The sequence below is a fragment of the Acomys minous genome, assembly GCF_964271855.1.
Source record: "Acomys minous genome assembly, chromosome: 9".
NCBI classification, from domain to species: domain Eukaryota; kingdom Metazoa; phylum Chordata; class Mammalia; order Rodentia; family Muridae; genus Acomys; species Acomys minous.
In genome coordinates this window covers 41,633,366-41,650,851 of record NC_140490.1, presented here as the reverse complement: position 1 = coordinate 41,650,851, position 17,486 = coordinate 41,633,366, and the positions used below count along the sequence as shown (strand labels likewise).

Genomic DNA, 17,486 nt, shown 5'->3' with positions numbered 1-17,486 from the left:
AGAGAAGCTAGCCCTCGAGTGTGACCACCAGTGTGAACTGCTTGGCCAGAGAACTGCAATTAGCTTTCTTTGCAATGGGTGCATATGGGATTTGGGTGACTCTCAAACTGCATCTCTAAAGGTTGCTAAGAAACTCTTTTCCCTTGTTTAAAATAGCATTGCTCAAAGTATGTAATTTGTAATGAGGTAAAAAAAGTTTAAGAATTTTTCTCAGGAACCAAGTGGTAGGTTACAAAATTACACACAAATTAACATCCTTCCTATATATCAATGACAAACACACTGAAAGGGTGTCAAGAATGCAATCCTACTGGCAACACACACACACACACATACACACACACACACACACACACACACACACACATACCTAAACATACATACACTCACACACACTCACAACCATACACACACCTTACACATACACTCACATACACACTTCCACACCACACACACACATACAGTCACATACACACTCACACAATACACTTAAACACACCATACACACACACCACACCATACCACATACACTCACACACACTAACACATACTTGTATATACACACATAATTCACATACACACATAGCACACACACACACTACAACAATACACTGATACACACATCACATATACACATTCACACACTTACACACACTCACACACATACAGTCACATACACACACACACACACACACACAAATGCACACACAAAGACTCAGATATAAACTTAAGCAAGGAAAGAAAAACTTGTCTGCTTCCAAGGATCCTACTGCAATAACCTGCAAGGTGTTGCACCATGTCCCTCCCACCTTTCTCTGGTTTCTCTTGCAACCTCGAAGGATGCCTATTTCCATGTCCTCCTGTGCATTTCCTGGTCTTCTCTGAAGCAATATTTAGTTAATCCAGCAACAAAGCTTAGATCAATCCTGTGACCTCTTCCCAAAGGCAGCACCCAGACCTCTTTTCCTGACTGAAAGGCCAAAGGCAGAAACTGCACCTCCCAGCAGAGGTCATATATCTGGGTCCCAGACTTCTGCCAACCTACAAGAGGCAGCCCCTAAAAATTCACCTCTAACAGGAGCATTAGTCTCACACACGACAGAAATTACTGGTAGACAAAAAAGTCCATGTCCATGGGTGGAGAAGAAAGATAATGAATTAAAATGTAACAGATAAAAGAGAACGAATTCAATACCAAGAAGAAATCTACCATATGCAAAAGTAAAGCCCAAAAGGGATTCTGTAATATGTGGAAAAAGAGCATGTTAAATGTCCTTGTGATGAGAACATCAAATACAAGCCACTGTGAGTTGTAAGTTAGTGGGCACAGCAGTACTGTGGTGGTGGGATGGTTCTCTTCTGCTTTAAAAATTCAGAGCTTGAGGCTGTGGGAAGTGGACCAGGGTGGAGCCAGCTGGCAAGACCTTGCCAACCAGGTGCCATGGCCAAGACTGCGAACAACGCATCATCCCCTTACCTGGTCCATTCCATTCTGCGTCTCCCTCAGCCTCAGTCTTCCTACCTGGAAAATTGCAACCTTTATGCTGCTTGCACCTCCCTGTTATGAATGAACCACGACATCCAAAGCCTTTAACTCGGGGTCTAAAGTAGATGCTTGATAAATGGCAGGCTTTCTGCTCCCCAAGACTTTAATCAACATATTCTGTAACGTAATGATAGGGCGAGGAAAGCATTTCCATCATGTTCCATCATTACAAGGAAACATAGCGCAGGGAGGCATGTAGGAAACAGGTGGGTCTTTATGCTGGGAGAATGTCTATTGTGCTGACAGCCCTGACTCACTGTGCTGCTTGACTTGAGAGACAGCGAAACCGAGGGATGAGAAATGCCAATCTTTCGGAGCAGCAATTATCTGTGATTAAATCACGGTGCCTTTTGAAGGAAAGAAGAAACCACTTTGCCTCCAGAGTGCTGTGACTCATGAAAAAAAATCCCCTCCTTGGGGAAGGAGGAAAGCTGCCTGGGGAGTTTCGGAGATTCGGACACCCTAAAAGATGCTGGGTAGCCTCAACTCTGACCTCTTATTTTGCTATCAGTACAAGTTAAAACAGAATCAGAAAAATGAATAGAGGTGAAGGAGGAAAAATCCTATTTAAAAATTGTACTGCAACACCGTCTAGCATTTTGGTTTAGTTTTCTGTCAGTTTTCCCTGGGGATTGCTTAGAGGGAAAATTGCCTTTAATACCCAAACTCATGGATGCTGATGTGACTTATGCACAATACATATAAATGTGCATGCTACTTGCACACGTATTTCCATCTACGTAAATTATATTGAGTGAGGTCACCCAGGCCCAGAAAGACGGATACTATGTTTTTCCTCATATGTAGAGCCTAGCTTTAATTTCCAATTCAGTGTGTTCAACTTGCATAGCGGGAAAAGCCAGGAAACTAAAAAGAAACTGTCGGGTGGATGATCCCTTAATGGAGAGGAGATAGTAGAATGTGGACAATATTAAAACACAGTAGGGGATAGTCAGGGAGAAACAGGTAGCCAGAGAGGAGTACAAGATGGGAGATACTACGTTGCCAAGGGGAACTACCCAAAATAAACAGTGAATGAAAGCTCTATAAAAACTGACTACTCTGTAAGCCAAGTTTTAAAATGTAAGTTTAAAATGTGAGTTAGAAAAGAGTTTTCCTATATGGCCTTTTAATATCTACTAAAAAAAAAAAAATAACCACGCGTTAATAATCAGAAGTCCCAGTGATAGATGAAGGCTACCTTCTTAGGAGTAGCTGCTCAGAGAGGTCCCAGAGGCTCTGCAACTGATACAGGCCTTTTCGGTTCCTCTTGGCTGCCCACCAGAGCTAGTTGATGAGATCTTACAGCTGACTACACAGCACATCTTCATGACAAGATCTAGGGAAATCAAGCTGAATGTAAACTGCAGGTACCACCCTGTTGGGTAGCTTTCATGTATCCCAAGGATGCTATGTTGGCTGCCGGGAAGGAAAGGGTCAACAATCTCATCCGCTTATGATGCCTCTGAACTTCAATACCAGGCTGCCAAGATAGATGTACTCACAAGTTTAACCGTGGTATAACTGCTGTGAGGGTGACCAGCTGCCAATTGACTTTGAGGACTGCTGGTACTTTTAAATTTAGGCTCTTAGGCTACACTGACATGGACCAAAGTGCCTTCTAAATGTCTGTGTTTATACCCACAGACAAGTGCTTCTCTAAGTCTTTATCAGAGATGTTCTCTTTGCAATGAGCTGTAGTGAATGCTGGGTCATGGCTAGCCACAGAGGTGAGAATAAGTGACGGCTGAGTGCTCAGTCCTAAACAGGCCATGTATACCACTTCCTCCAAGGCCAGAGGAACATGGCAGAAAAGGGAGAGAAAAATGTTGAGTCATAAGATGGGGAGGACTCTCAAATGCTGTCTTCTGGGCATGACACAGCCATTGCAATTGTGATCTTAGCAGTTACAGATGCCTTCACTGGGACTGCACAGGACTAGATTTGTCAACAGCCAATCACAGATTCAGAATGTTCTCTCTCTCTCTCTCTCTCTCTCTCTCTCTCTCTCTCTCTCTCTCTCTATCTCTCTCTCTCTCTCTCTCCCCCCTACACTATTGGCTCACGATGGACTCTGGAGGAGAAGCAGTCATGTCTCCAGTTGCATACCTACTGAGATAACCACCAGGCTTCATCAGTGACTCCAAATGCGTGGTCAAATGAATGGCCCTGGTTAAATTCAGTAGGTCACAAAATGAGACAAAAGGACTTGGATGCAAGAAAAAGACTTGGTGAAAAAGAGGAGGAGTTCCCAGAGATGGGAGATGGGAGAATAACCAATAACCAACACAGGAGCTGAGAATAACCAATATCAATTATGTGCAGGTATGAATTTGGCAAGGGATGCATTTTAATTAATTAATTTCTCTTACACCCCAACAGTTTCCCCCCTCTCCTCTCCTCCTTTTTCATCCCCCTTTTCCTCCTTCTTCTACTCCTCTGGTTCTCTTCAGAAAAGTGGAGGCTTTCCATGAATATCAACCAACCCTGGCATATCAAGTTGTAGTAAGGCTAGGTGTATCCTCTGCTATTGAGGCTAGACTAGGCAGCCCAGTAGGAGGAAAGCACCTCAGAGGCAGGCAAGAGGCAGAGACAGCCCATGCTCCCACTGTTTGGAGTCCCTCGTGAAGACCAAGCACCACAACTGTAACATGTGCAGTCCCATGCAGGCTCCATGGTCAGTGTCTGTGTCCGTGAGACCCTATGGGCCCAGGTTAGTTGATTCTGTGAGTTTTCTTATGGTGTCCTTGACCTCTCGGGCTCTTACAATCCTTCTACCTCCTCTCCTGCAGGATCCTCCGAGCTCTACCTGTCAAAGAATACATTTAATAGAAGTTATTAAAACCAAAAAAGAAATAAATCAAAGTTTAAATTGCGTCTCTTTCCAGAAAAGGAACTTTGCCATACGTATTTCTGAACACCACTTTTCTCATTTATAAAATAAGAAAGTAGCACCCAAAACTCTTTTCAAGGTTGGTAGGCAATGGAGGTAGATTGATGACACTTGATAAAGGGTCCATGCCACACTCCTTTCTATCACAACATTCTCTTGGTCTCTACAGTCCAAGAGGGGTAGACTTTGAGGCTACTCAAAAGCTCCTGTGTCTCCTCACTAGTTACAGAGGACTCTATATGTAGCCTAAACCAGATTCAATCTCATTTATTTCCTGTCTCTGGACATCTACCAGAGCAAGGCAGTCTGGTTCATGAGCTCAGTGTGTAGTCATTGGCCACCAGTCATACCCTGCAAGATGGAGATGAGCAATGTCACAGACACTCCACTTGTGAGTTGATACCTGGTCAACTGAATTTTTTTCATTTACATAGAACATTTTTTGAAGTTGAGCTAATAAATTTCCATTACATATACATTTATATCATTACACATATATACAATAAACTACCTGTAGCAAGAAGACCCATGAAACAATCAGGAATTATATAAATGTTACATTCATAGTATTTTGGCTATTTGTATTTGGAAGCCTTTAAGAAAACATATTTCCTATCTTGGTGAGTTTAAAATTCTGAATGTAAATCAATATCTGTCATATCTCATCATTATCAACTTAAAACATCTATCTAGACCTAAAGACATCTTAACCCCTAAACAACTAAGCTTCATTGTAAAACTAAACTATCTGGTCTTCAACCCTACCAGAGACTTGAGAAGGAATAAAATTAATTACCCGAGTAAACAGGAAGGGCAGGTTAGCAGCTTCCAAAGTGAGAAGATGACAGAGACAGTTTGCTGCCTGAACAATCACCCAAAATTCTCTATAGCATTGGAGCATCATCTTCAGCCTTCTGGCCCAATATATCTGACAGACATATTTGTGATGTAGGAACTGTTGAGGACTTGCTTACTCTGTCTTGGCAGAGTTTGGTTATCAACTCTGCCTGCATCTAAGCTTGCCCATTTTTAAGGCAGAATTCTGTCTGTGGCAGAAAGGAGGACATTTTGCCCAGTGGCTTGTTTGCCTCATCTGAAGCCATCTCCATAAAGAGGTTCTTTGATGCCTATCATCTTCTTTGAGGTGGGCTGGGTGTTGCCAGGAGTTAACCTGTCTCATTGTCAATGAATCTTTAAAATAATAAAAAAAAAATCTTTAAATGCCATATTCTGTAGGTCTCTGAGGTTTTTGAAGACCTTACATAACTATTTTACCTTATCTTTCTATAGAATTATATATATATATATCTGTTACACCTAGGATGTGTATTCTTGTGATAAAAATAGACTAGTAGTTGATATGACCATATGATTTATTTGATCAGCTAACAATTAACTTGTATAACTTACTTATCCTAAACAGCCTGCAATAGCACTTTTAAAGTATTAGAAATAAACTTTGTATTATAATTGAGTTGTATGGGTACAATACCTCATATTAGAGAAGAAGTATATATATATATATATATATATATATATATATATATATATATATATAATGTACATGAATAATAATATTAAATTTCAATTCTATACCAATGTAACAAAATTAAACTTATTTTGCATCTATATACAAAATTCTATACCAGTGACATCCTGCATCCTTCATTTTCCAGCACCAAGTGCTTCAGTTGCTGTTCCTCATCAGAACAGGACAGCTCCCAGGACAGCTTCAGTCAACTGAATGTTATATTTCAACAGAGATTTTAATTTTAATGAATTTCGCTAACTGATCACTGTTTGTTTATAATGATATCTTTCATTTATAGTCTGATCCCAGCCCCCTCCCTCCTCTCCTCCCAGTCCCACCTCACACTCCTTTCCCCACTCTCCCCTTTCTGTCTTCTCAGAGAAGGGGAGCTCTCCCCCATGGGTAGCAACCCACCCTGGCACCTCAAGTTGCAGCAGGACTAAGTGCATCCTCTCCCACTGAGGCCAGACAAGGCAGCCCAGCTAGGGGAAAGGGATCCAGAGGCAGCAACAGAGTCAGAGACAGTCCCTACTCCCATTGTTAGGGGACCCACATGATGACCAACCTGCACATCTGCTACATATGTGTAGGGGTCTAGGCTCAGCCCGTGCATGCATTTGGTTGGCAGTTCAGTCTCTGTGAGCCCCCATGGGCCCACCTTAGTTTACTCTGTAGGTCCTTTTGTGGTATCCTTGACCTCTCTGGCTCCTCCAATCCTTCTTCCAACTCTTCCACAAGACGCCCCTGCCCACAAGCTCAGCCTATTTTTTTGGCTATGGGTCTCTGTGTCTTAACCCGTCAGATGCTGCATGAAGCCTCTCAGAACACAGTTATGCCAGCCCTTCATGATGTCTCATGCACTGCCAGGCAGTACCTGTGCTAACACAGTTTGTGGACTGTTGAACAGAAAGTGAGCTGGGCCTTGCCTACAGTTGGGAGGAAACTATTTTGTCAGCCATTGATAGAGGATGAGACAGAAAGAAAATATTTGGTAAGTGAAGGTCTGAGATCCTGTTATCTAGAGGACATGGGTTTTTGAGAGTGTGCAAGGATGCTCAGGAATGCTCTGCTGAATGTTTCTGTAAGAAACCTGGCAGGAACACACATGCTCAGCAGTGAGGTTGCAGCCAATGGAAACCCCAGAACCCTGCCCAAGGCTACAATTTGCTTTGCATTTGCCCACTCTACCTCCTCAGAATCTCTGTGGGCAGAATTCTATAAAGTTGAAAATTGGACATGCCCCCCTCCTGTTATTTTAACTTCCAAAACACACTAGATAGCAATAATTCTGTACAAAAGACAGGCTTTTTAAATAGAATATATGGAGTAAAATTATTCCATATCCATCATTCAGGAAGTCTTTGGCTTTTTATGGCTTTGGTGTTTCCTCCTCAGGACACTCCTAAACCTCAGATTATTACTACTGTTTCCGCCCCGCTCCCCTACACCACTGTATCAGCCCAAGAACTCTGTGAAAATGAGATAAAATGGTATATAACCTTTCACACTGATTCCGTGTTTTTTTTTTTTAACTCAACTTAATGCTTTTGAGATCCACCAAATTTGTTGAGTGTATCGGTGACACATTTCTTTATTAGTACTGGGTAGTGTTCAATATTGTGAATATAACAGTTTGTTTAATCAATAATCTATTGAAGAGCATCTGGGTTGCTTTTGTACTTGGGTTTTGAAAAACAGTTGCTAAGGACTTAGATGAGTAGGAGCTATTTGCTGCTCTTATTCACTGCTCTGGTATAAATGAGTGCCAACGATCTACTCCATCTTTAAAACATTGAATATCCTCTCTCTCTCTCTCTCTCTCTCTCTCTCTCTCTCTCTCTCTCTCCCTCTCTCTCTCTCTTATCTACTTCCAATGTTCTATTTTCATTTTGCTTATTTATTAAATTTCAATATTAGCACACAAAGTAATGGGTTTTGTTGTGGCGTTTTCATAGCTATGTTGTCCCGTCCCCTTGTCCCTTGCCTGCCCCTCTATCTTGCTTTAGCTGCCCCCCTTGTCCCCTTGCCCGACACAATAGCTCTTCCACTTTCATATCTCACTGTTCAGTTAACCTCTACAGCAGAGAATTCCTCGCTGCCTCCTTGTGACACTCTATTATACTGGGGTAAGGAGGGAACAGATGCTGAACTCATCATCAAAGGGCTCAGGCAGGAAGATCAGGAAATACTGCACAACACCCTCTCCATAGTCCAAGGCATCTTCGTGTACACACTGTGAACATGAGACCCCACAGGAGCTGCCCTGACCTGAAGCTCACAGAGCAAGCACACTCAAGAAAAGATGGAGTCATCTGAGCCCTGATAAGAAGAAAGTTTTCAGCAAAAATAAATGTAGGTAGGGGTGGGGCCCTGGACATTGCAATCTATATGAGGTGGGCAAATGGGATCACTGGAAGATGACATGGACTATGAAGTGACCCCCTTTACCGAGAGCTGGGATACAGGTAAAAGAAGGATGAGCCTTCTTGTGTAAAGGCAGAAGTCCACCCACCTTGGTTTCCACTGAGATATGACAGGCCTACCACGTGGGTCAAGCAAGTTTGACTAGGAAACACAGCCTGACAACCCTTGTGGCAACAGTTCAAATCCACAGGACACCTCAAGAATGGGAGGGACATTCTCTGTTGCTATAGGCAAGGGAGTGATTTTCATTGATGATGTGATGTTCTATGTTTTACTTTATTATCTTTTAAAATCCTCACTCTTAATAACAATTTGCTTGCTTTGTTTTAGCTTTTATACTGCAATAGTTTATATGATTGTCCTGCACTTGTTTCTACACCCACTCTATTTTGTTCTATTTCTCTTACACCTTGTATACTTGACCTCTCACGGCTACTTCATTCCCCACCACACCCCTTCTGTCTGCCTCCTATATGACACTTAACCATAAGTTTCTGAGCTTTTGTTAACATAAAAACATCTCTAATCTCACAAGGAGTAGCTTATTCTGGGGTCAAATCTGAGTTGGGAACACAGACTCAAGTTACAAATTGTCTCTCCTAAAGTGATTATAGTTTGATGAAGTTTATATTAATGGAACAAAGAAAGTCACATATAAGGCACTTATCAAATACATTGGTGGAAACACTGCATACATGCGTTAAGGCAAAGTGGGAAGATGCTGGTAAAGACTTCAAATGCCAGGGAAGGACCATTTCAGTGGGCGGAACTTAGGGCCTTGTTAAGTGACTACATTCCAAAAGGTCTTACCTATTAGTCACAAGGTGTTAGGTCAGACATTGAGGTAGGCAAGGACTAGCTATTAAGGAGGCTAAAGATAATCCAAAATAAATAGTAACTAGGCTCTGGACTTACAACATCCCAACCTCTCCACAGTCACGGAACCAGCTTATCAGCCTTGCCGAAGATTCAAGGTGAGGTGTGGTCCTTTCTGAGAAGTTTCACTCACATTTTAATACTTTCTAAGCTCCACCTGCCCAGCTAATGCTCCAGCTCTTCCATTTGCTGGCTCTCCCTACAGCTTCTCTGTATTTATACTAATTGGAAAGTCCTGGTTGTTTCTTTTCTTCCTTCCATTCATGCTCTTAGTGTCCAGTATTCCTCCTTGTTCATTCATTCCTCAAATGTTGCTAGAGCTGACGGGATATTGCATTTTCACTTTTATAGCGGACTCTGAGGTTAATACTCTACTCTCAGAATGATATTAGAAGGTATGCCCAGATGTCCTTGGCATACGGCTGAAGGCTTAGGCACTAAACTCCGCTCCCAAGCTCCGAGGGACCAAATGACACCTCAAACCTCTTACAGGCTAGCCCCAGTAGGATGGGGTACAACTTCTGCTGAAAGAATAAAGGGGTTTAAAATGAAAATCCAGCCAATGACTTCATCCCAAAATGAAAGAAACAATATGATTCCTGAAAACTGTCAATACTGTAGTAATGGAATCCAAAGGGAGTGAACGAGATGAAATACAAAGCAGAGATGTCTAAAGAATGATTGTTAAGATAATCAGTGCAATCAAAGACTATGTCGGCACAAGGGGGGGGGTGGCGGCGCACGGGCAACACAGAGACACAGTTCACCAGTGCCGCTCTTGTCAGCCTGGGGAGATCAGACTTTCCAGAACCTTCCCTTGGGCCAAAGTGTAATTCTCAGCAAGCAGAAAAGAAATAAAAATTAGTGAGCAAAATTGAAGTTTTGATGAGACACAATTTTTCCCCAAATATTACAACCCTAACTAAATACACACACACACACACACACACACACACACACACACACACACACACACACACACACACGAAAGGCAATTTCCAAGCCACATCTGCCACAGACAGAAGTGATGCACCCATCATCAGCCTGCACTAAATCTTCCTGAGGGCAGTTAGTTCTTCCTAAAATTCAGATTCCTTTGAGGGCAAAATCGAAAGACATCCAAACAAACATCTTTCAGGTTTCTCCCCCCGTGAAAGGTAAAAATGATTATTGGGGTGGAAAGTGAGAAACTGAAGATGGAATTGTTCATCACAAGGAAACCAGAATTTGATGATGCTGAAGATTCTTGTCTATACACACTGTGGAAATCCAAAAGTGCATCCTAGAGAGAACTCCAAGAGTGTGTGAGCAGGTGCTTTGTGAAACAGACAGACATGTGACTATCCATCCAGTCACATGGAGGAGAAAACATGGCCCTCCTGAGACCATGAAGAAGGCCATGGGACTCCCAGGGGTTTGCTAGGGCTCAGGCAACGCAGCATGGAGCCAAAGAGATGCCTCAATGCAGAAGCTCTAAAAGGCGGTGGTGCTTTCCTATGAGGCTTTGGGTCCAGGGTCACCTCCATCCTTCTTTCTTCTTTGTGGGATGGAAATGTCCATCCTCTGCCGTTCCCAGCTTGTATTTTGGAAGATGGTAGCTTGTCGGTTTTTATAAGTGGAAAGGAATAATTGCACACAAGATAAATTACACACAGTTTCACCTGTCCCGTGTGGATGGTTCAGATTAGATTTGGGGCCTTGCCTGGGTGAGAATGTCAAGGAGATTTGGGATTCAGAGATGATGCCGGAATGATTAGACTTTTGGAGTTTTTGAGACAGATGAACGAAATTCCCACATATGAAGGATGGTGATTTTGGAGTACCATAAGACAGACAGACATTTATAAGATGAACTACATCCTCCTAAGGAAAAATGTTGAAGTCTTTCCTCCCAGTTGCTCAGAATAGGACTGTAGCTTGCCTTTTTCTACTTGGTTGGTTCTTTTTTCTTCCACCCTTCTCTACCCCCTTTTCTTCTACCCGTTTAGCCCCCAACACTAGATAATAGAAAAAGGGACAGAGAAGAAAGGAAAGAGATCCCTGAATAAAGTCAGGGGTTGGAAACTGGGCAACGTTAGACTAGTGTCGTTAGCCTACTTCCTTCTGATGAGGGGCACCGAGTTCCTTGGGGCAAGTTTGATCTTCGCCTTCAGGATTTCCACTTTCTTCTTGTTGTTTCTTATTTGTGCACGACTACTTAACTACATCCAACAGCCCACCCCACCTTTCGGGGCCTCAGCATTTATATACTCTCTGAAAAGTCCCCAGAATTCCAAACACCACACAATCGTGGGAATCATCTGCAGCTGGCAAAAATCACGCCTCTATTACGGCAGGAGGCAAATGGTGGCCAGTTGCTGCAAAGCAGCCTCATATCCCCACACCTGGGATTAAAATGAAAACATATCCTTATAATATTTCTATATTTTTAAAAGAAAACAAAATTCCAAAATTCTCACTACATGGGACCTCACATGGAGAAAGGATCTTTACAGAGACGGTAAAGTTAAAATGAAGCTGAACATGATCTATCTACTAAGACTATGGACTTCTTAAATAGAAATTGTTTCGGCATAAAGACAGGCACTAAAGAGGAGATGGACACGCACACGTGCTGTGTGTTTATGAATGAGTGTATGTAACATAGAAACATTTAGAGAAAACATCTGAAATCTGTATTTTTTTAGTGACTGGGTGGAAAAGGAAATTTAAATCTCAGGGATAGAAAGCCCCTCAAGTGCTTGAATTAATCAGGCTGCTGAATGACCAGGCATTAAAAAAAGAGCTGGGAAATTAACAGCATTGTGAGTTTTAAGGTGAATAACAGTTATATTTTCTTTTACTGAGCCGTCCTTGGTTGAGTCATCGCACACTTACAGTGCCTATGCAGTGTTAATTAAACGTTCTTGGCCCCATATGTCAGTGAGGGAGCATTAAGCAATATCAGAATGGCTACTGGGAAAGGGAACCAAGTCAAGCAAGCGACAGCTACCCAGGTACCATTAGCACACCCATCTTTTTTTTCAAACGTTTGTTTATTTTATTGTTTATATTTATATTATTACACATATATACAACAAACTACCTATGGCAAGAAGAACCATGACACAATCAGGAATTATATAAATGTTACATTCTTAGTGTTTGGGCTATTTGTATTTGACAGCCTTGGAGAAAACATCTTTCCTATCTTGGTGCATCTAAACTTCTGAATGTAAATCAATCTCCATCACAAGCCACTGGGAAAAAATATCTTCGCTTCTACCATAGGCAGAATTCTGCCTAAAGCAGGGCAAGCTTGGATACAGCCAGAGATGATGGCCAAACTCTGCCAAGACAGGGAAAGCAAGTCCTCAATAGTTCCTACCTCACAAATAAGTCTGTCACATATATTGGGCCAGAAGGCTGCAGAAGATGCTCCAACATAATAGAGAGTTTTGGGTGACAATTCAGGTAGAAAAGTGTCTCTGTCATCTTTTCATTTGGAAAGCTACTAACCTGCACTTCCAGCATACACAGGTAATCAAGTTTATTCCTTCTCAAGTCTCTGATGGAATTGAAGACCAGGTAGCTTAGTTCTACAATGAAGCTTAATTGTTTAGGGGTTAAGATGTCTTTAGGTCTAGATAGATGTTTTAAGTAGCACACCCATCTTAAAGTTTGTTGTAGCAGGCTATGCATGGGGGCGGGGCTACAGTCAGAAGAATCTTGCCATTTTCCAGCCACAGTGCCTTGCTGCCACTGCACTTCATTTGAAGACATAAACTAAATTAGAAAAGAACTGCAGGCAGCTGATGAGAGAGAGGAAATTAGTCTGCCTGAGGGATGAGCCCCATAACTGGTTACCAATATCCAAGTAATTGGCTTTGAAACCACACACATACAAACAATATTAAATAGACCAAGAAGGTTTTATATATATGGAGTTGGGGGGGCATGGGAGGAATTGGAGGGAAGAAAGAGAAGAGAGAAAATGATGTAATTATACTTTAATTAAAAAGCAAATAATTAAGTTAAAATTTAAGAAGGCATGCTTTTTTTTCCCCATTGGCACCTTTTTCTAAAGAATGCTTATTAAAAACTACCTTGCTCTCACCGGTCTCTTTAATTGTTAGAGCGGGGGTTGCTTCTCATGTAGTGCTATGCTATGTGTTGTAGCAAGTCTTACCTTTTCAGTTTGTAAAAAAAATAACAAGATTGTGTAAATAGTATGCTTACCTATTATTCTATTGATGGGCGTTCCTTCAGCATCACATGTTAGGTATCACCTACCTCTTTCCTCGTATGCATATGTACATATTCATACTTACATGTAGATATATATATATGCATATAACTTAAGTAATATAATACTTTCAAAATACACTCCAAGGAGACTGGCAAGACAACTTTTGTCAGTACAGTGGGAAGATGGTAGAAGTTTTACTTTTCTACTTTTACACATGTTTTATAATATCCGTGTGAGAATTTGAACACATGATTTATAAACAAACAGTGATACTCATGCTAAGAACGGGAGCTGGGACCTTCCAACTAATGTGGCATGTGACCAGGACATATAGAAACATACCAGTGTGATAAGAAATCCACTGGAGGTGAATTCCTCGGAGCTTTCGCTCTCAGCTTTGTAGGTACTAGCAAAGTGCTCTCTCTGGCTGTGCTAACCCATCTTCTCCCAACAATGTCTGAGGAAATGGTATTTGCTGGAGATTGCCGGAACATCATTGATGCTACCCCATCCAAGTTCTAAGTAAACCATTATACCATAGAAATAACACACCTAAATCTTTATTGTCCAGAGGCTATCACTACGAAGTATACATCTCAGCAATCATGAAAGTACCAGACACCAGTAACATGAGTCAGACTCTAAGATAAATTGGTTTTATTACGTTTATTTACATTTTAGAAGAGACCATTTTAGAAGAGACCAGGGCCATGTGCCCATCATCAACACCTCTAAACATGCACGTCCCTTTTTCTGAAGACTCACCAGACTCCACCAGAAGCAACATTTGTCCTAGCAGGGGTCCGGATGCCAGGAGAATTTGTGTTTAAAACTCCTAGCTCCATCGAAAAGTCACAAAAATGTAATCAAATGAAGTAAAGAAAGCCGGAGACTTCAGAGCCCCCTAGGTCATGACCTCCAACACTGCACCAGGACACCTGCAAAGGGTTTCTGGCAGAAGGAACCCCAAACCCTTGGCTTCTTATTGACAGAGAAAACTCAGTATGCAGTATCTGGCAGTTAGTTCAGTAAACGTATGGGTACTACTGTAAGTGGGTTCAATATGCTCTCATCTCAATTAACAAATGTTTATATAGCCAGTGTTGACTGACTGTACTGGGAATAGACCAGGTGCTGTGAGTAAACCAACTGGGTCAACAGGACTGACACTCACTAAGCATTTCCTGTGTGATATGGCTGGCCTGTCCTCAGCGCAGTTGTTTCCTTTTACAGTCGCCTTGGGGGGTTCTAAGTATAATCAGCCTTGCAGTAAACATGTGAAGATAAAGTGTTCTAAGTCACTGTTCAGTGTCAGACAGCTAATACACGCAGGAGCTGAGGCAGAAACAAACAAGGCACTTTGGGATGCTAAGCCCACAAAGGGGTATTTTGTCCCAGAAGGATGAGCACAGGCTGAGAGACTCTGACCTAGAAATGATCCAAGTGTGGTTTCTTTCCACAGGGGAAATGAGTCTACATTATAAGCCACATTGAGCATAGGACCCAAGTTTACACACAACTTAGTTACACTTCCAAAATGCATCCTATGCATAGCCTAAAGATAATTTGATGATGCATCTTTAGTATTCCTGCATTTTGTCTGGGTCTTTTATCACATGACGGCAGGTGGAGGATTTTCTACTTGTGTCACAATTGCACCCAACAAGTTTTAAGACTTGGATTTGAATTGAGTCACTCACCCACATGACAGAACTGGCAGTCTAATGACCGTATGCAAGGAAATGCTGGAAAAGTAAGACAATGAACATTTGACTAGGGACTTAAAAGGTCCCTTGAAAATTGAGGAACGTGGAAGGAAAAATATTCTAGGCAGAGGAAGTAATCCTGGAAAACCATGTAGGTGTGGGGATAGAAAGGGCATATCCACGCTGATAGAAATAGAAAATGTATATGGAAGAGAGACGTAGGAAGGTTATCTTGGTCTCTCACGTGGCCTTTGGACCTCCAGCTCACTTACAGCACAAACCTTTCAGTTTTAAACAGAAGCGTGAAACGGCCCATGCCGCTTTTCAGAGACAGCCTCGATCTACCCAGCTGCCTTGCTTTCTGGACAGACATCAGGCACGGCTGCTTCCCACAGGGAGGGTTTGCTACTGAGACATGAAGCTCCAAGGACAGAAACCCGAGAGGAGCAAACGTGGTGATTGACAGGGGCTCGCTCAGCTCCCACTCCAGAAAACAATAAATGGCTCCCCTCCCAAACGCTATCAGGGCCCTGCAGTTGAGACAGGGGTGGCACCCATTGGTCCCTGTGCCAGAAGCAGAGAAAGTCAGTGCAGAACATGTCTGAGGCTCATGCCGACTAATTTTAGGGACATCAAACTCGGGACAAGTCCTTTGATCGACCTCACATGTATGCCTCCAGATGAGACTATTTCAAATCTGAAAGAGAATTCTTCTGAGGAAAAGATTTTTTTTTTTTTTTTACATTTCTCATAAACAGCTAAGTTTTATAAGGAGACACGAGGAGCTAAAATTAAACTGCCTCAATTACTTGGCTTCCAAAGTTACTTATGAAACTCGGCAGAGCACTTTTGGAAATTGCCAACAGCCGTAAGAAAGAGGTTTTGAAAATCCCTACAGGAGGAAGCAAACCCTAGATCCGGGGCAGACGTCACAGGCCTGCTGCCCTACTGTAGAGTGGCTTCAGATGTATGTGTGCCCTCCAGGTAAAGGGTCTAAAGGCAGCAAATTGGATTCTTGATTCCTGAAGACAAGGTCACCTCTAAACTCTAACAGGCAGTGCAGCAACCCGTCTCCCCACCTCAAACAAAAGTCAGCTTCCCCTCTGTGGGGACATGGTCTTTAGTGTTCTGGAATGTTCTTCGGTTTATTACTGCTTGGGGATCATCTGACTCACTAGGGGTACTACAAAGAGGGAGTCCACTTTGTATAACGAGATACATGCAAGGGCTCACTCCACCCAATTGTAACGTTCCCAACAGGATGGCTGACTGACTGTTCATTAACAGGAGAAAGAATTCAGAATTCATTCGTTTCAGAAGCATAGTGCTGAAGGAGAATGCACTACTGAGAGATTCCTAGGGTTTGGCCATTTGTTTACTAATCTGCATTATTTATTGACTTGCTACTAATGGAGCACAAACATAAGAACACATAGATGCTGCAGCTTAACTATCTGGCCCAGATTTGGCATCACAAATGTTAATGATATTTAGAGTTAAGGTCCTTTAGAAGTTGATTGGCCATAGTGCTTTGCCCAAGTGAATAGGGCAATCCATTCATAGATTAACAGATTGTGAATTTATCATGAAAGTGGCTTTGGTAGAAACTCACCCTCTTTCTTAGAAACCCCACCCTGTCTCACTATACGAGCCATTATTATGATGCAATGCTGTTGACCTTCCTGAGTTCCAGGCCTGTCAGTCAAACACAAGCCTCTATACTTTATAAATTACATAGTCTGGGCTTTTTAGCTGCGGCAACATAGGATAGACGAATTCAGAGGAAATTCCTTGTTGCACTTTGTGTCAGAAATGTGTCCCATAGGCTCATTTGTCTGAAATATTTATTTTCTGTTGCCGTGATAGAATGCCATGGAATGAAAGGTTTATTCAGGCTTATGATTACAGAAGGGTAGAGTCAGCAAGCATGGTGGCTGAAGCTGAGAGCTGCGAGCTCACATCTTAAACCACAGGCAGGAAGGGGAGACAGCAAACTAGGAATGGCTCTTAGTTTTAAATCGTCAAACCCCTTCTGCAAGGCCATGCTTCTTAAACCTACCCAAACACCACCACTGACATTTTTAAATCACCAGAGTCTAGATCCAATCTTTTTTTTTTTTTAAGATTTATTTATTATGAATACAGTATGATCAGATCACATCATAGATGGCTGTGAGCCACCAGGTGGGTGCTGGGAATTGAACTCAGGACCTCTGGAAGAGCAGTCATTGCTCTTAACTACTAAGCCATCTCTCCAGCCCCTCCAATCTTAACTGAGGAAA

At 42.2% G+C, this 17,486-nt stretch overlaps 1 long non-coding RNA gene across 1 annotated transcript in view; it reads right to left on the bottom strand.

Moving 5' to 3' along the window:
- Positions 1-5,532: 5,532 nt before the first annotated feature.
- Positions 5,533-17,486, bottom strand: part of LOC311605296 — a 67,157-nt gene continuing 55,203 nt past the window's right edge. Inside the window, exon 3 of the long non-coding RNA XR_014781886.1 lies at positions 5,533-5,630. This is a non-coding gene — a long non-coding RNA (uncharacterized lncRNA). The remainder of the gene's footprint in view (positions 5,631-17,486) is intronic.